This window comes from Elephantulus edwardii, unplaced genomic scaffold, assembly GCF_000299155.1.
Source record: "Elephantulus edwardii isolate Elephantulus edwardi_28Jun2011 unplaced genomic scaffold, EleEdw1.0 scaffold00047, whole genome shotgun sequence".
NCBI lineage: Eukaryota > Metazoa > Chordata > Mammalia > Macroscelidea > Macroscelididae > Elephantulus > Elephantulus edwardii.
The window spans coordinates 19,878,959-19,899,504 of NW_006399797.1; the positions used below are offsets into that span (position 1 = coordinate 19,878,959).

General features: G+C 34.4%; 1 pseudogene across 1 annotated transcript in view; it reads right to left on the reverse strand.

Annotated features, from left to right (window-relative positions):
• The window catches only part of LOC102874693, a 54,492-nt pseudogene that overhangs the window by 17,793 nt on the left and 16,153 nt on the right, over positions 1-20,546 (reverse strand). Inside the window, exons 5-21 of the transcript XR_438875.1 lie at positions 20,351-20,542; positions 16,443-16,563; positions 14,844-14,941; positions 12,759-12,968; positions 12,400-12,564; positions 11,178-11,315; positions 10,482-10,603; positions 9,997-10,146; positions 7,926-8,100; positions 7,471-7,602; positions 6,563-7,105; positions 6,368-6,477; positions 5,470-5,601; positions 5,243-5,364; positions 3,964-4,065; positions 3,648-3,767; positions 1,120-1,303 (exon numbers count right to left, since the gene is read on the reverse strand). The product of XR_438875.1 is annotated as a zinc finger C3H1 domain-containing protein-like (transcript). The remainder of the gene's footprint in view (positions 1-1,119; positions 1,304-3,647; positions 3,768-3,963; positions 4,066-5,242; positions 5,365-5,469; positions 5,602-6,367; positions 6,478-6,562; positions 7,106-7,470; positions 7,603-7,925; positions 8,101-9,996; positions 10,147-10,481; positions 10,604-11,177; positions 11,316-12,399; positions 12,565-12,758; positions 12,969-14,843; positions 14,942-16,442; positions 16,564-20,350; positions 20,543-20,546) is intronic.

The window sequence follows — 20,546 nt, forward strand, 5'->3', positions numbered from 1 at the left end:
CAGCATGAAATATCAAAGCTTTCAATATAATAGTTCTTTTCAATAGTAAAGGGTTCCTATCTCTTAAAAGGTAATTCTCTCTCATGATCCTATTCATAAAGTAAGGTACAGTTCTTTTGGCTCAGTAAATGAGTCAGAAAAGAAAGCACTGTAACTTATTCCATTAATATGGAAATGAACATAAATAAAGTTAAATAAGTACCATACTCAAATATGTGTGGTATATTGCATTCTGCAGTACTTCCTTATTAGTAAAACTTTTATATTAAATTATATGGTCATATCAGACATACTAATTTTTAAAAAGTCAAACCATTTCATCACTAAATAGAAGTTTTTACTAAAAAAAAAAAAATCAAACCGTTATGACAACATCAAAATTTCTATAATAAAATAGTTTATATTTATTATCAATGGTTTCTTGGTGGTGGTATGTGAAGGAGGTGACTATGACTCCTGAAAAGCCTCTGAAGAACAAATCTGAACCCTCCTCCATCCTGTGCCTTCCTCACCATTTATAATATACTAGTGCCTATCCTATATTGTCACTGTGTCAATCCATCTTGACGAGGATCTTCCTCTCATACATTGACTCTCCATCTTCTTCAGTAATAATTAAGAGTCAGAAAATACAATTATACAACAGTAACTATCTATACATACTAAAATATATACACACACCTTGTTAATTAACTAGAATTTGCATGGCTAAATAACTAGAATTTTGAAGTATTTATATAAGCTTTAAATAGCCAACTGAGAAATAGTATGAAGTTTAACCTGTTCAATTGTTGTCATAATCATATGAAGAAAAATTAATCCTTACATCACTCAGTTTACTACTTGAAATACTTCTACTTTGAAATAACGTCTACTAGAGAGTTAAAATCTTTACTATAATTTATTATTCGGATGTTAAGCCACATAAACAACTCAAAATCTTATCTAAATATTTCTGAAAGCTCTAAACAATAAAAGATCATCAGACAGCTGGGGGGCAACCACTACCCAACAAAGCCCAAAGCTTTCTTTGTTACTAGGAAGGAAATAAGATTACTATAGGTGATATGCTTTAAACATAAAAATATAAATGTGCAACAATATTAGAAGCTGACCTACCCTTCATTTTGATTCAAGTACTTGTATGCAAGCTTGAGCCACAGTTGTACATGAGAAGGATTTTCAAGCACACTTGCTTCTAAATTAGCAATGTCATCAGTTTCATTTGTAAAGTATCTGACATCATCTGGAGTGACAACTGTATCCAAAGCTGGGACATTTATTCGGTTCTCTGGCTGAAAGGCTATAAGAAAAAAATACCATTACACTCCTTTCTTCAATTCATAGACATAAAAAACAGTAACTGGCTTTATCTTTAAAATTAACTGAAAACCTAAAGGTACTTGGGTTTTGGGTAGGTTATTGTTTAAAATACCTATTGGGAGAGTAAAGTGTGTTATTAAAAATATTATACCAGGATAATACTTTTAAACTAAGACTGTCCTGGATAATAAGTATATCTCCATTTAATGGGTAAAGAACATAACCTGATAATTCACATTTACTAAATTGTCAGAGCAAGTTAAAACTTTTGAAGATTAAAAGTTTTACTGATTTGAGGGGGATTATATAACAATGAAAAGAATTTTTTTTTTAACTTTTCAAAGAGAAAAGCGAACTAGGGGTAGGGGTAGGCAGAGAAGAAGTGTGCAACAATTAATGAATGAAAATACAAAATCTCTGTAAATCTTCATTAAAATAAAAAAATTCCGGGGGGGAAAAAAAAGCTTTACTGATTTAATCCAACAGAACAAGAAAAAAAGGTGTTACAGTACTTGTAAACAAGTACAAGAGAGTATCTCTCTCGGAATTTTGCTAATCTACAAATAATAAATTTAAGACTAGAATATAAAAGGTATTAAACAATGACATTCTCATTCATATACTTTGCTTTTTCACTTATTCATTCATGATGATCCTACAATGTGCCACAAAATAAAGACTCACTAATGAAATAGAGTTCCTGCCTTCATCAATACATAGGCTAGGCAATGATTTTCAAATGCAAGCAGTTCCAGTTATGGATCCCTCTTCCACAACTCTTGTAATCTGGTAATAGTGGAGGAATCTACATTTACTCAGAAGTGTATCTTGCTTTTACTGTTGTTTTTATGTGCCGTCAAGACACCTGAAACTCATAGCTACCTTATGTACAACAGCTCTGAATCCAGCACTATCCTGACCCAATCTTACTCTTATCTGACACACATACTCCCATTATCTGAGTCACTGAGTCAATCCATCTCATCGAGTCTTCCTCCCCTGCTCTGTCCCTCCACCCTCCCAAGCATAATATCTCTTTCCAAGGATGGGTCCCTCCTTGCGACATGCCCAAAGTATGTCAGACGAAGCATCAAAATCCTTGCCTCCAAGGAGTAACCTGGTTTCACCCTCTCCAGGAAAAACCTGTTTGTTCTCTTACCAGTTCATGGTCTATTCAATACTATTCTCCAGTGCCAAAGCTCAAAGGCATCAATTCTCGATCATTCCTAGTCACTGTCCAGCTTTCTGATGCATAGCATATAACTGAGAAGACCATGGCCTGGATCAGGCACACCTTAGTTTCCAGACTGACACTGTTGCTCTTCAGTACTCTGGAGATGTCCTTGACAGCCGACTTTGCCAATGCAATTCACCTTTTGATTTTCTGGCTGCTGGGACCAAAAGTGATTGTGGAGCCAAGCAAACTAAAGCTATTAACAGTCTCAAGCTCTTCACTGTCTATCATTACGCTGTCAATTGGCCCAGTGGTGAGAATCTCTGTTTTCTTGATGGTGAGCTTCAATCTGTAATGAAGGCTGCAGTCCTTGACTTTCTGGAGCAAGTGCTTCAGTTCCTCCTCAGTTTTAGCAAGGAAGGTTGTGTCATCTGCATAACACAGGTTGTTGATGAGTCTTCCTCCAATTCCTTCTCATAAGAGCCCAGCCTCCCAGATGATTTGTTCTGCATATAGATTGAAAAGGTATGGAGACAGGATACATCCCTGGCGTATACATACCCTTCCTGGTTTGTTTTTGTTGTCAGGTGCAGTCAAGTTGAGTACAACTCATAGTGACCCTATGAACAAAAGATGTGAACCCAATCCTGCCCTGCACCATCCTCTCACTTCCTGATACCCAAGAGCCCATTGCAGCAATCACCATGTCAGTCTACCAGGGTCTTCCTCTCCTTTGCCAACACTTTACTCTTCCAACATCAGTTCCTTCTTCAAGGAATGGCACCTCCTAGCAACATGAGTCATACTCAACTCAATAGGACCTAACTAACAACAATATGCCAATGAAATCCGTATAAAAACTAAACTAGAAAATTCACCTAAAAGATGAGCACAGTGTTAAACAAGTAATTCTGTAATTCTCATTGGGTTTTGTAATCATTTGCTGTAATGCTGAGAGCTGAACAGTAAATAAGAACAACAGAAGAATTAATGCCTTTGAACTATGGTACTGGAAAAGAGTGCTGAATATACCAAGTGCTGGCAAAGAACAAACAGATATGACTTGCCTGAACCTACCAATAATAGTAACAGACAAAAATGAGACTCTTCTATTTTGAAATTGTGTATCTTAAAGTACAAAAATGCTTACCATACTTAATTGGTCCTGTAGACTCTTCCTCATCACTACTGAAGCTACTCTCTGAAATAGGTTTTCTCCAAAACTTTGGCTTCCATTTTCTTTTATCTTTGTAGGTTGTATATGGAGGTGCTAGTAATAGACAAAAGAGGTCAGATGATAAAACTAGCATTTAATATTTCCTAAGGCTAGTCAAACACACTTAAAAAGAGCACTGATTTCTCTGATTTAGAGTATAATATGTTAATACTAAGAATTTAATGCAAAAAGTTGACTATCATGAAAAAACTACAAGTTCCTTCTAGATGATAAGCAGATATATACTTACTATGACCTCTACTTTCATTGATATTGCTAACAAGGAGAACAGCCATCTGGTCCATTGACATTCGATCTTTATTTACTCCAAAAAGCTTTTCAACATATTTTTCTGAAACAGGAACAATGATATCTTAATAAAGATTATTTTAAAAAAAATATTACAAAGGCTAGGCTAACGAGTATAAAATGAAAACTAGTTTGTGAATTTTAAAAAGTATATGGTATTTTTCTTGTTAAATGCCACCGAGTCATAGGCAATTCATAGCGATCCTATGAATGAAAGACCTGAACACTTGTGTAACTTTCATTCTTTCTCCAGGTTCATAGGGTTTCCAGAGGCAAGCTATTTCAGAAGTGGATGCCATTCCTGCTTCCAAGCTTGTTTTAAGTGAGGAGCTTCACGAAACACCGACCACCATGGATAATCATTATCACATTTGACACATCAGTGTCACAGTGTTCAGCTTCATAGCCACCATGTACAGCAAGTGGACAAACCAGGGATATACGACGTAGAAGAATGTTTGAACGAAACAATTAAAAACAGGCTGAGGGCCCCGATTATGGCCTTTGAAAGGGTAAGGCTTAGATTATCTTAAGTACCATAAGAAATCCTATAATATGCACCCAATTTAGTCTGAAAAAAGTATTATCTGAACTAAAGGAGGTAAAAAAAAAGTTTCAAGTTAGGAATAATCAAGTACATTGAGGATTTTCACAATTTTTCTGGGGTCTGCCAAAACCAAGTTCAGTAAATGTCAATTCCCTCATTTTCCAAAGGTGTGTAGTTTTCAGGGTACAGAATTGGGTAAAAAAATTCAGAGAAAAAAAAGTTAACAATATTTGCTCATAATGGTGCATCTGAACTTATGTCTTAAACAAGATTAAGAAATTAGTTCACTGTCTAGAGAAATAATATTTCTAAAAAAATCTGAAGACCCTTTTAAAGGAACTCCATTTAAAGAACTTTCAACAAAGATGGGAATATTTTGTTATGTGTTGTCTTGGTAAACAATGACCACATGTAGATTCTGAGCACCAAAAGTAGAGGTGGTGTAACTGGAAAATTTTTAAATTTTATTTCATTTCAACTAATTTAAACTTAAATGGCAACAGCAGCTAATGACTACTGTACTAAACAGAAATGACCTAGATAAAATGTCATGACTGAGTACATTAAATTATTATAGGTGCTTAAGGCTACACATACGTAATAATTCAATATTAAAGTCTTAAATTGCCTGAATTCACATTTTCACATTCATGGTAACAATGTCTCTACAAACCTGCTGCAGCAGCAATTTCCTCATCAGTGCTTGTCTCTGAACAACCAATTAAAGACAGATTGTATGACAGAATGTCCTGGAATAGCTGCTTTCGGCTTAGTGTATAGTCTTTAGTATGCTGCCTAAAATAAAAAGACAATGCAAAAAATATAATCATTTATTTACAGTGGAAGATAAGCAACTGAGGGGTTTTGGTTTAATTATAGTATGCTCACAAAAATACTTACCACTGGCAATCATCATCATTACATGTTCCTGTTAAATCAAAGTGGCAGAAACACTGATATGGCTCAATCATGTTACTATATGACACTGAGCTCAGCGGAAATTTTTCCTTCGTTCGGTAGTAAGGACTAAATCTAAGAACAGATGCAGACAAGCATATTTTATTCCATAAGCATATCTCAGAAAATTTCATAATTCATTCTCACCTAACATTTCTATATTTAATACCAAAAGAAACTCTAGGAAAACAGCCAGAACAAATGCTAGGGAAAAGATATTCAGCTAATAAAACATTTGAAATATGAAACAAACAAGAAAAGCCTATATTCTAAAAGTGTTTTCCAAAAGTCAGAACCCTATCCTATATAACTTTTGTACACATTGCTAGTAACACTAAAACTAGGGGACAAATCTACACTACTTGACAGGTACTTCACAATTTCCTCGCTTTACAGCGTCACAATTCCTAGAAATCTTTTTTTAAAAGGACAGTTGCTCCACAAAATTAATCATTTGAGAATATCTTTAATTTTACAAAGGCACTCCTTAGATTCAATAGTAGTAAAATGGGTGAGACAAAATTAAAGAGTCCTCATTAAGACTCTAGTTATTTTTCCTAAAATCATGGTTTTAGGATTCCAAGCAGCATCCCAGACTTCAGATTGCCATCATTAGCCAGAAATGAGAATATAGTAAGAAAAGAAACCCAAATGAAACTAAACTTCATTTGGAATATTTCAAGTCTAACAATTTCAAGACACATCACTTTTTATTTTCCCTAAAAGAATGTATCAATCTATTTTTCAGTGACCGTAAGTCACCTTTTTTCATCCAACTTGTAAGGCTTTATCATTCAGAACCAAGGAGTAATCTTGAAATGCAAGCTTATTCAATCTTTACCTGTAGGATTTAAACACTAGAAGAGGACTACGGTAGGGTGTGAAGGGCAACGGTCTCACTTCTGTTGCTCTACACTGTTCTGGGCCAGAGTCCACATCCACAGAAATCTCCTGCATAATAAAACAATCATTTTATAGAATGAATAAACATAAAATGAATTCTAGATTATATAGAAAGTATGAAATGATTGATTACCTGACCATGCAAAACTTTCTCTGTAATACCTGTGGTAGTTTTTAAGATCAACTGTTTCAAGCTGTCCGCTTTTGAATATAATTTTTGCAATTCACCAATTTTTAACCCTAGAAAAAGTTCTGGTTTTTCTAAATTACTTTTAGTAGGTTTATTCAGGCATTCTTTGTTAGATGTGTCAGTGTGTTTTAAGTTAGGTTTAGTGAAAGAATTGGATTCTATAAAGGATCTTCTTCTTTCTCTGTTTGAATCAGATAAAACTTCATCATCAACATCATTTTCCTCGGTGTCAAGGGTTAACTTATCTTGAGTCAGGTCATGAAGTGAGGGTTGAGGTAAAGAAAATTCAGATTCATCATCTACAACGGTAGCAATACTCTGCTGTTCCTTTGCTTTAAGAGCACGAGCTTGTTTTAATTTCTGAATTTTCAGGGCATACTCATATTCTAGCTTTTGTAATCGTCTTTTTTCCATAGCAATTAGTTCTGCTGAAGGCTTTCTTGGGCTTGAAATCGGAGAACTGTCCAGTCTCATCATTTTGTTTGGCTGGAGAAGAAAAATAGTATTTTACATCAATGTGATTTTATAAATAATTTTTGGAAAGTTATCTGTACTTGTTCTATAATTATATTGAGGTTGCAAAACTGAATGGAAAGAGGAGAATGTAACAGTTTAGCACAGGTCTCTAGCTGTGCAAGTTAATTTATGATCTACAAAGAAGACAAAACATTACCACAAGCACAGTTAAACAGGAACAAAAATTACTATGAATATATGTTTCTTTTATAAAAAACCAATTATCTTTAAATTTGCAAGGAAAACTTTGAGTTCTTTTCTACATCTCTTACTCTCAAAACAATTATAAACATTTTTCTTTTACAAAAATCAAAATAGCTATGTAAACAACTTACTCCAAGATGATCCTGTTCCAGTTTACGTTTCCCTATTTCTTTACTAGCCACTGCCTTTGCACGGGCAAGCTCTTCTCCATACTTTAATGTTAAAGCTTTCTTAACTGTTACACGTTGCTGAACCTTGTGAATCTGAAACAGAGATATTATGAAAATGTAGCTGAAGACATCAGGTAAAGAAAATATCTCAGTTTTGAAACAGAACTTAGGATACGCAACTGAAACTATTCATATATATATATATATATATATAAAACTATTCATATATATATATATATAAAACTATTCATATATATATACACACACATATATATATCTTAAAGCAAATAATATATAAACACACATTTTTAAAGTTTTTGTTTATGATTCTGTTTTATATAAAATTTGGCCCCTAAATATACAGTAAATAAAGAATACTACAATATTCTAATTGGAGCAGGGGGAAGAAGTATTACTTGTTCCTGAAGCTTCTTCAAAAACATTCTATTGACATTGAGGATTTTTTCAGTTGCTTGAAGCTGTTCTGTAAGTTTTGTAATCTTTGTTTCAGCATTTCGAACAGATTCTTTTTTCTTAGCTTCTTGTTGTACTAAGTTTTTTAAAACAGATTCATCTTTCATCAAGAGAATCCTAATTAGAGAAAACACCCAAAATTTTTACTGTTATAAAAACTACTTATCAACACCATGAATAGAAGAAAAAAATTGAAAGCAGGCAGCAGTTCATTTAAAAAACAGATATATGATATATATGCAGATGGAAAATTAACAAGATGAGTATTTTTGCTTCATCATTACAACCAGCATTTAATTGACATTATTTACATTTTAAGAAAGCAATTATGGTTGCTCTGATCTTTTAAGAAAATCAATTAAGCCAGAATAACCTGAGTTACAGTTGAAAAGGTCACTGCAAATATTCAATGCTATAATTAACAAGGGAAGAAGACTATTGGAATGGCAAATGTTTTGTGACCTGTTTTACATAATTTTTTTTAAATGTTCAATCTTAGCTAGTTCTATTCCTACATTTAATTAACTTAGAAATCTTAATTTTATCCTAAGCAAAGTAGATACAGAGTGACTAATTTCTAAATAATCATACAGATGAATAGCGGGAGGTAAGACATAAAAAGAACAAAGGACATATATGCATATATAATTTAGACTTTTCTCTCAAACTACTTAACAGTTGTTTTTTTTAAAAAAAACCTCTCACAAAGTTGAACATAAAACTACTAAATTTTTCAGCAATTTTATTCCTACTTATGTAACTAAAAGAATTGAAAACAAAGACTCAAAAACACTTATACAACAATGTTAATGTAGAATATTCTTAACAGTCAAAAGATAGAGCATGGCATCAAGATTAGTGGGAGACTCATCAGTAATCTGCATTATGCAGATGACACAACCTTGCTTGCTCAAAGTGAGGAGGACTTGAAGCACTTGTTGCAGAAGATCAAGAAATGCAGCCATCAGTATGCAACAAATCTCAATGTCCAGCAAACAGACATTCTTACCACTGGACTGACTGACGGGTAACATCATGATGGGTAAAGAAAAGACTGAATTCAACATTAGGAGCTTATTTATTACTCTTATTAAGAATTGGTCAATTATCAGAAGAAAATAAAATCTACCTTTACACAAAATCCATTTTTTTCAACTCTAAGTTTTCTTTAGGCTAAACATTGCTGATAGTTACTAGAACTAGTTTGAAATTCATGAGCTCTGGTGGCCTAGTGGCAAGAAGCTGCACTGGAATTCCAAAGGCACACAGTTCAAGGTAAATGTCCTCTCAGGCCATTAACTGCCTCTGAAAACTCTCCAGAAGATCAGCTTTGGGCCAGTACACAACAGTAACAATTTTAAAAGTTCCTTTGAACAACACAGTTTTAGAAAATAAAATGGCATTCTCACTTTATGATAACACAATAACAACAAGTTGTATTCATCAGCCAAGGTAATGACCATCTTTTCAACAGTTAAGCCTAGTTTTACCAATTTTTTTTTAGAAAAGCTTCCAATTTAAAAAGCACACCAGAAGTTTTGATGAAAATTCCAAGAGTTTTAAGGGGAGCTCTGGTGGCCTAGTGGCAAGAAGCTGCTGCACTACAATCCCAGAGGCGCATGGTTCTAATCCACCAGGTGCTCTGCCACGGAAGGAGGGAACAATCTCTCCCTGTACCTGTCAGATCTGATTTGACGGTACACACACACACACACACACAAAATAATAATAATTAAAAAATCTTAAAAAAAAAAAAATTCCAAGAGTTTTGCAAATGTCTCCCCAGTGCATAAATATAATTCTGAAGGAGACATCGCTCCTTTTAAAAAATACAGTTTTTGCCTGCTATTTTCTTTAATATGCGTATTTCTGAAAATTACAGACTTGTGTAATTCTACTATGTGTGAGAACTAATCATACAGTAGTTTTTAATAATACACACCACAAAATTCTATACAAATAATGTAGGAATAATTACATACAGAACAGTATTTGCTGGGATAGTGACCTCACCTATGTTTTTTAAGTTTTGCTTCTGCATCTGTAACTTGCTTTGTAACCATCGCTATTCTGCCAATCCCATCAATTTCAACATCAGAATTTGCTGGGGATGATGAATTCGTCTTCAGTTGATCTGATTTAATCAAACGTTGTCTCTCACGACTAAAATGATCATTAAAGATTAAATTCAAATTAATTTTTTAAATTTATTTTTTCATAAACTAAAAATACTCATAATAAAAACAATGAAAACCAAAATGTATGACCCAAATTAACATTCATTCAAAGATTATAGTGTAGTTCTTCCTTTCTATTAAGTGCCTTTATCTTTTCAAGCTGTTTACATGCATTCAGGGTTATAGATAATCATCTAGCTCCCCCTCCTGGGTGAACTAAAAAACATCCACTCACTTCCCAAAAGCAATAAACTTAACAAGGCTAAAAGAAGTTTTGAAAACAGATATACCTGAAAGCTGATCACATAAAACGCTACTTACTTGGCAATCTCTTCTTTTAACATTCTGTATTCAATTTTCTTTTCCTCAGGCAAAGCTTCAGGTGTTCGCATGGGATCGTTTTCTTTTTCAGATTTTGGAGGTACTTTTGGTTTTGATGCTTGCTATAAAACATATGAAATAATCTAGATCAATAAATAGCTTTCAAGCACAACAAACAGATTTATATCTTACATTGCAACTCATAACTGAATACTTCATCATTACTTCCTTTTATAATAAAAAGTAGCCTATTAACCAAACTGCATAATCCACAAAAAGTCTAGACCTAGTTAAAATACTACTCATTTTAAATAATAGGTAAAAATTGAACTAAATTATACTTTAGTAACTGTTGCAAATAGGAATAGGGATAAAAGTTATTCTGAGATGATACTTTAAAAAAAATTTGTTTGCTGGTAACATAATTTCAAAATAACAATTTCTTTAGTGTAAAGAATATTCATTCACACTCATTTTTCTATTTTTAAATAGGAACAAGTCAATTGTAAACACAAAATGAAAAATTTTGTTAAAGTGATCTAAATTTATACAAACCTAATTGTGTAAAATCGTAATACACAATACTTAAAATTATTTCCACAACTGATGTATTGGAATTTCTATGTTTAAAGCTTACTTTTCAGGGAAGTTAAGACTGTAGACAGATTTTCTTACTCCTTTTCTTCCTGAACTTACCTCAGCAGTCCGCCTTGCTTCTTTAATCATGGACTCTAGTCCACCAAAAACACTATTTGTCGACTTAGAAGCCTCTCCATCAGATTCACTATCATCTGAATCATTTAGTGTTACAACCACTGACTTATGTTTTGGAAGCTGCAAAGATAATATATTTGTTATTCTCAGTAACAAAAATATTCCTGTTTTCCTTGGCTCGACCACAATTATTAACTCCACAGCCTTGGGTAAGTCATTTAACTTTTCTGAATTACAACTTATTAATAATGTCTTCTGGTGTCACATTATGTAATTGATTTTGCCTCAAACAGTACTAACAAATATTCCACAATAATGTTTTCAAAGCTTTAAGATAATATTACTATGATAATCTTCATTATTAATTTAACTTCCTATAAAGAATCTAGATGCCATCTAAATTAGCTACTTCCTTCACCACAAATTAAAAGCATCTTTAAAAACAGCTTTATACCATTATAACAAAACGTTTCCATTTTGATGGTTAAAGTGACAAAGGTGATCTTCCTTAATGCTGGCAATAATTCAGTTTGGCTTTGCGCCATTTATTTTTCCATGGCCATTAAAAACAATGTTTAAAAAAAAACCAAAAAACACATAAAAAGAAACTCTAAGTACATGCTCCTAACAATGATAACATCATAAATATATTTCGGATTTCAATGTACTTACTGCTTAGAGAAATACAAAGAAAAGAAAAACAAAAACAAATTTAAAAAAAACACACTTCATTTTTTAACACTAACTCAGAAGACATCTGAGTGGAGTAAGTTCTAGAGAAAAAAATTAAAACATGAAAAAGTGTACCATTTTGGTAAGAATAATGCCTCTCCAGAGCCACATAGTGGGTAAAGAGATTCATTGCCAACCCAAAGTCACATGAACCCAGTTTACCAGCTGCTCCACAGGAAAAAGATGGGTTCTCCTACAGTGCAACCTACAGCCTCTGAAAAGCTCAGCTATCAATCAGTCAGTTCACACTTAACAGCACGTGACATTACCATCAGAAACCGTATCGCCAAACTCTATAAACAGTTTTTCAATTAAGAAGGTGGTTGCTTTTATATCATTAACAAATAAAAATATATATGCAAATACTTGTAATCTGTATTTTAAGGAGTAGAGAGGAGTAAGACAGCAAAAGTTTATGCAAATTATCACAGGCAGTTTTAAGTATCTGTAATATTAAGTATCTTGTTTTTACCGAGATCACAGTTCGTGGAAGACGAGGTCCTCTGTGGAACTTTGGATTCTGTATCCTAGGCTGAGATACTGTATTAATACTGACTATTGATAAATTGCTTCTTGGCACAGGCTGCGAATTGTTCACAACTGGAGGTGAAGGTGGGTCACTATTACTAGATGTTTCCTAAATAAGCAAAAACAGAAAGATTTTTAAACGTTAAAAAATCCTTTAATCTTTCCAAATCCTGAGCAAATTAGTATTAGATTTTATCCCTTCCTTATAGAAAATATGAAAGAATCTCAACTAAGCAATGAAAAATATGACTACCCAACACTAAGTGCAAGGGCACCACCTAGAGGTCCAACTACCTAAATTACCTCTGGTTTATAAGCTCTTCAATTTGCTAGAGATTTAAGCAGCTCTTCTCTTAGCAGCATTTCTTCCTCTTCTTCTTCATCTGCAAAAGGTGGTTTTGGAGGCTGTTCTGGATCTTCTGGTGGGAGTGGTGGGAGAGGTGGTGGAGGAGGTAGAGGTGCAAGAGAAGTACACAAGCCATCCACGTAAGGTTGGCTCAAAGGTGGCACAGACTAGAGTTTTGTTTAAAAAGAGAAAAACAAAGAATAATTACATTGCAAGTTTCATCAACTCCAAATGCTTATCTGTGGAACAATAATACATTATAAAAAGGTAAAATGTAGGTTATTATTTTAGCAGTAAGTTAAATTTAAGTATACTGTAAGTCTCAAGATTAACCCAGAGTTTAATCTTCACCACGAAGAAAAAGTTCTTTTTTCTAATTATTTTTTAAAAGGGTATCTGAAATACTTTGTTTATAAACTTCAAAGAATTTATAAAACATTTTTATGTTCCCATTCTTATATCTGCTTAACATTCTAAATGAAAGAGAAATAATTCTCTCCCCTTATGGGGAATAAAGAAAATAAACTCACTGCTACTGAGCCAATTCCAATTCAGTTACCTATGGGGCCAAAGAGATTGTCTGTCCTATAGGGTTCCAAAGGTACACATCTAGGAAGCAGACCATCTCCTTCTCTTCCAGAGCAGCTAGTGGAGTTGAACTACAAACCTTTTAGAAAGCAGTTTTAACCACTGCACTACCAAGGCTCACTATCTCTCTAAAGAAATACTTGGAAATGAGCAGTATTAAAAACCAAGAACATGTAATATTTATGTTAAATTGCCAAGAAGAATCACTAGTCTTTTAAATCTTTGTGATAATGGATATTGAGAAATCACCAACAAAGGAAAAAAATAACATAAAAATTTCTGATTTATGGTTTTCTGGTCTTTTAGATATTTATTTTATAATACTTCTCTTGGCATTTAGCTCACTCCTTCTCCATTTCCTAAAAGAAGACAACTCCATTCCTCTACTATCTAAGATTTTTCTCTCCATAACCTTCACAGGAAGACTGTAGATGCGCTACCTAGGAACTCTGAAAAAGCAAGGTTCTCTATCACCTACTGAGAGATATTTAGGTTAATGGTCATCATCCTCATCTCCCAGCTGTTGAGTCAAAAACAACTCAGAGTTGACCCTTCAGCAGGTTTTCAGAGGCTATAAATCACAGAGGGGAAGGCTCATCTTTATTCCATAAAGCCACTGGTTGATTTGAACCACCAAAGAAGCGTCACTCTGTGTTAGCAAGGCAACTTCCACAGAATAGGTAATCAGCATTTCCTGTTGGATTTGTAGGTTGTCTCAAACCTAGACATAACCTCAGCACTTTATGACTTTCCCCTATTGCTAGTTCCTTACTCATTTTTAAAAATGGAAGACAGGCAGCTTGCTTAAGAAAAAATAGGGAAAAAGAAATTGATTTTCACAGGTAATGTTATTCTTTTGCTAAATCTTAACATTGAAAACAACTGTGCAGTTATCAAAAGAAAGTTGATTTTTAGACATATCCTAACTCTCAAAAAGTGTCCTTAAATCTTGAAAACAGTAGCTAATTCTTATTCCACTTGGATTAAATTTTTGCAATGAATAGCTAAGCCTTAAAAGAAGAAGAACACATACAAGGTACTAAAAGAACACCAACATGAAATTAGCCATCAAAAATCTACCAAATAACCAGGCTGCTACAAACTGCTTCTTTTACAGTTTTCTTAAGTTTTATTTTTGGTTGCAAGTCTGATTTCTATAGTCCACTCTAAAGCTAATCACCCATTAATCACATGCTAGTTTTTCTGGTGCTCTCATGGGTAGAGAGTGAGCAATGCTAATCCGAAGGCAGCAACTCTCTGAGGGTTGTGCACAAGAGAAAATGAGCAATTTCCTCCCATCCAATTTAAAGCCTCTGAAAATCTGCCAGAGGGGGTTGGTTATGAGTCAGTTCCAACTCCACAGCAGTGAAAGAATGAGAAAAGCCAGAAAAGACACAGGTAACAAAAGAGAAAAAAAAAGAATTGTCCTAAAAATCTTATCAAATCTGACTTACAGAAACCTGAGGTGGTGGAGGCAAAGAAACAGACGATACGGGAGAAAAATATCCCAATGAACATTCAGAAAAGAATGGAGGTCGTGCTGGTGAAGGAGCTGTTAAAAAAAACAAACAAAGCAACTGTCAGAGTTTAATAACAATACTTCAACAGGAAAAAGTAAACATGATGGTATGTTTGAAAAAGTGTATTGATGGAGAACAAACCTTTGAGTCAAACTCTGAAAAAATCTTTAGCCCCTCTGAGAGCATCTCTCTCTCTTTAAATTGTCCTAGATCATCAAAAAGTTAATCATCTGCTTAAGTTTAGTCTCTCAAAGCTATCTGCTCTGTTGCATTTTTATATACAGAATAGAACAGGAAAAGCTAGTAACATGTTTTCTAAAGAATTAAAACTTTAAAAAATTCCCCAAGTTTCTATTAAGAGTGCCTTAACAGAAAGAAAAATAAATTATGTGATGACGCCATTCTCCCTCTCATAAGGAGCAAAAACTTTGAGGAAAAGGAACCTCCACAATTCTCTTTCACATTTTAGTAACTCTGAAACAGATAGAACTGATCCAGCCTATTTGCAATCACATTGCCCTTAGAAGTTTAAATTTCATATCTTTTTTTTTAAATTATTTTTTTATTATTGTTATTCTTTTTGTGTGTGTACCGTCAAATCGGATCTGAATGGTACAGGAGGAGCTTACCCCTCCTTCTCCAGCAGAGCATCTGGTGGATTCGAACACTCTATCTCTGGGATTGCAGTGTAAGCTTCATATGTTTTAATTAGTAAGACCAGGTCCTTCACAGTTAAATTCTGATCAACATAAACAAGGTCCTGGCTCTCAAAGATTAAAAGACAGGTCTTAGAACGTCCAAACTAACTGAGATATAGCCTTGATTGTTCTATTCAGTCTTTCTTCAGATGTTACTAGTATTACTTTATTTTTCAAATTCCTACAATTTATCATCACTGGAAGAAAATGGGCAGCCAAAAAGTAAGTTATTTTTGTTTCATTTTTCACTAAAGCACAAAGTGTCTTATATATAAACATATTTAAAACAAAATTTTTTTAAGCCAGTGTTCTCACCTTTCTCATCTTTCCTTTTTAATGAAACAAACAGCTAACAGTAAAATTTAAACAATTCTTAAAAGGTCGTCTAACGCTGAAAAAATTAGAAATAAAATTAATAGTACAAGTTTATGGTCTGTGTCCTACAAATTACAGAACTAATTCTTATCTCCGGTTGTATTATCTACCACCACATCTCCCTCAAGGGAGTTATGCTATTATTCCAAAGGTGTGCCTCTAGTTGTTTGAATTCACCAGTAGCTCTGCAGGAAAAAGATGGTCAATCGTTTTACAGAGATTTGTAGCCTCTGAAAAACTTGCTAGAGGATCAGATACAAGTTAGTTACACTTCAACAATAATGAGTGCATAATGGCCTGTTCCCTAAATATTACAGAAACAAATAGCTAGGGTTGTACAATCTATGACTAAATCTCTTTTTATTACATATTTATTTACAAGGCTTGATTAGCTAAAATGACCATTACCTACTTTATTATAGATTATGAATATATACAATGTTTCACCTTTAGCTCTTACCTGGAGAACTGGTTTCACTATCTGTATCCATAGCAACTTCTTCATAGTTATCATACTGATAAATGCTTCCTCCACTATCAGGTTGCTTATCTAAGGATCTCCTCAGGTCAGGATCTGAAGACTAAGCACACAACAAGGCTTTTTAGTTTAAAAGCAACTATGATAGAAGTACTTTCACCACAGCAATCAGAAAACAATAGCTACATTCTAGGGAATATTAGCAAAGGTCATCATCCTCTAGTTAGAGGTGCCTATCACATCTGATTTAGAAATTTTTACATGACTAATATGCTGTGATTGATCAACATGAGATGGATAAATGGAACACAGCAAGTAAAATTCCTACACATTAACTGAACTACTTAGTAGCTTATTCTTCTAGTTATTCTTCAACAAAAAGAACAGCTCTTCAACAAGTAAGCACTTCCGTAAGAATAATAAATTAACTAATAAATGTAAATTTTATTTCACCTAGAGTATATTCAGAATGTTTCAGACAGAATACAGAAACAAATTTTAATTATGACTAAATGAATGATAGCTAAAAACTAGGTAAACAAAGGAAAGGAAGACCATCAACAAGAGATAGTTTGGCACAGCAACAATGGGCTTAAGAACTGCAGGGTTTATAAAGATCACAACATTTTATCATCTTACCACAGTCAGAATTGCAAAATTTAACTGAACAGCAAGCAATAAATGCGGGTGAGATTGTGGAGAAACTGGAACCCTTACTCACTGTTGGTAGAACTGTAAAATGGTGCAACCACTGTGGAAGGAGGTATGGCGCTTTCTCAAAAAGTTGCAAATAGGGATACCATTTGACCCAGCAATTCCACTACTGGGAATATACCCTAAAGAAACCAGAACTACCACACAAGCAGATATATGCACACCCAATTTAAAGCGACTTTTTTCACAATAGCAAGGAGTTGGAAACAACCTAAGTGTCCATCAACAAATGAATGGATAGAGAAGCTGTGGTATATTCACACAATGCAATACTATACTGCATTGAAAAACAAGGAACCATGCAATATTACTCAAAATGGGTGACCCTAGAGGACATTATGCTGAGTGAAGTATCTCAGTCACGAAAGGACAAATACTGCAGGGTGCCAACTGTTGTAAAGCAGAACTGACCTTGGGGTTGGGAGGAGACTGAGAAGGATGGGTTCAATATTGTATACTGCACTGAAAACAGATGATGGAGAAAACTGTTTAAGAGGGAAAATTATTAGGGATTTTTTTGTCATGACAGGAGTCCAGAGCAAAGGCTGTACAGTGGAGTGGACCTGGGGGGAGGGATTGTAAAACAATGAAAGAACTTTTCTTTTACTTTTCCAAGAGGGTAGTGTACTAGGGGGGAGGGTTGGGAGGGGAGAAAAGTACAACAATGAATGAATGGAAATCCAAAGCCTCTGTAAATTTTCATTGAAATTAATAATACATTTAAAAAAAAAAAACAAAAAACAAGATTCAGCAGAAATTCTGTTGTCCATAAGTCTCTCTGAGTCACAATTTACTGGATGGCACTTAACAACAAATTCTAGAAACTCTTACTCGGGCTTAAATGTATGTGTTTCACAAGAAAACTTAAAAAGAAGAGCTTACACAACACAAAGCTATTATCTCTAGAAAAATACCAAACGTCTTGTTGAAGTTCCAGTTATTAATATTTATAATATTCCTGGCCTAAGTAAATCTAAGGGAGCTTTGGTAACAAGCTTCACTGCTAAGCCAAGATACACATCATTGGTGGTTTGAATATTACATCACAAGATATGGAAACCCAGCCAGTCTCCTCATACTGCACTTTAAAGCCTTGGAAGCCCCATGGAAGGTTGGAATTAATACAACAGGAGTGAATGAGTAAGGAAATCTTAACTCTGGACTCCAATTACAAACATATTTTCAAAGCTCAAAGTGGAGGGACAGGTCCTTGGAGAGGGACATCATGCTTGGGAGGGTGGAGGGACAGCGCAGGAGGGGAAGACCCTCTATGAGATGGATTGATTCGGTGACTGGGGTAATCGGGATGGGTGTGTCAGAAGTGGTGCGGTTGGCGCAGGATAGAGCAGGGTTTAGGGCTGTCGTGCATAGGGTCGCTATGAGTCGCAAACGACTCGACAGCACATAACAACAACAACAATAACACTTCTGGATGAAAAGTAAACCCTCCAAAATTTACTTTGCACATCACTCAGAAAACAATGATTTAGTCATTAGCAAAGACATACAGTAAATGCTTAATTAGTACTTGGCAATATAAAGCAGCCATACAAAACCAGCACCACCAGAACTACATCACTATTTATAGTACACATATGACATATATGATAATTTTAAAACATTTTTTTAAAATCATCTGCTCACTGTGATCAAGTCAGTGACCTATAAAGATCCTCCACTGGGTTGTGAAGATGTAAATTGCATTCTAACTAAATTTCAAGGCTGCTAATCTTTCTCCCTCCTGCTGAGCCAAACTGCCAGGAGCTAGATATCTAGCCTTTGGGTTAAAAGCACAAGTCATTATAGACTACAGTACTAGAATTCTTCACTCTCTAAATAGTTCATACTAATGAATTAATCTAGCATGTACAACTGCTGACTCCCCAATACTAAGCAATGAAAAAAACGAATGAAATTCTATACCTGTACTCAGAGAAGAGATTGTTTTTTAAATAAATACTACAATGTTGTTGTAATGTGCAGCTGAGTCAGAACTGGCTCCTGCTAACTCTCCAGCATGTTTTCAGAGGCTGTGAATTACATAAAAGGAGAATGCCCATCTTTCTCCTACAGAACAGCTGGTGGATTCAAATAGCCTGCTGTGAGTTGACAACACAATTCCTTAACCACTAAGCCACCAGAGATCCCTTACTACAATGCAGTAACGCTATTTACTTTTAAATTGAAAATGATGAAAAAGTTAAAATGTTTTACTAACTAATTTAATTTTTTCTTTCCATTTCATTTCCTTATAATACCTATACAAGACTCACTGCTAATTATATTCTTACTTGTCCTTCTCCCTAAAAGAATTATACAGTAAACATTATAAAATGCTCTGTGGCGTAACTGTTAAGCATACAGCTGCTAACTCAGGTTACTGGTTTGAACCTACCTACCTCATATCTCCACAGGAGAAAAAGCTGGCAATCTGTTCTCATAAAGATCACAGACAATCCTTGGGTTACCAATGAAATTAGATTCAAATTTGCAGTTGGTGAATAAGAAGCATATTTATTACTTTGCTTTATTTTACAGTAATGAATACAAAGAAATGTCCAAGGCTACCACGATGGGAAAAGCCCAAGGTGGTGAAGTAAGTGTAGAACTTGGTCAGCAACTAAAGGTCAGCAGTTAGAACCACTCATCACCTCCCAGGTAAAAGAAGTGACAGTCTATTCTTGTTCAAATTTTAAGCCTCAGAAATTCTATGGGACAATTCTATTCTGATCTACAGAGTCGCTAAGAGTTGAATCAACTCAACCGTAGTGAGTTTGGGTTTCAGCTAACTGAAACAAGAAAAGGCTCAAAGCCATTTTCGTAATTGAAAAACTGCAGGCAGAGCTTTAAGTAAAGGTGATAGCAATGAAGGATTTGTGGTAAGAGCTGATTCAATCTTTTCAGGGTGCAAATTTCTATAATGTTAAAGGGCAAGCAGATGTTGTCCATAAGCTAGACATTATAACCCAGGACTGGATGTATAATCAAGAAAATCTTGCAAGGCAGTTCTAATCTGTCACATGCAGTAGCTATGAGACAAAATAGCATCCGTGGCACCTTACATCATTAAACATAAAATGAAACTTTTCAGTCAGCTGAATCTATGAGGGAAGGACATGTAAATTTACATGAGGTCTTAATTTTAAACATATGCTACTGTATTTTATGTTCCTTACTTTACTTCTTGATCTTCTCTTTCCACCAACCAATTTCATGAATCGATTGTATTGCTCTTCTTGATTTGAGAGATCCCGAATTTTTCGGATTTCTTCTTCTCTTTTCCTTCTCTCTTCTTCTTCAGCTTGTTTTCTTTGATCCTCTTCTTTCTGCCTTTCCTGTTCTTTTTGTTGCTGTAGTTTCTTCCATGCCTTT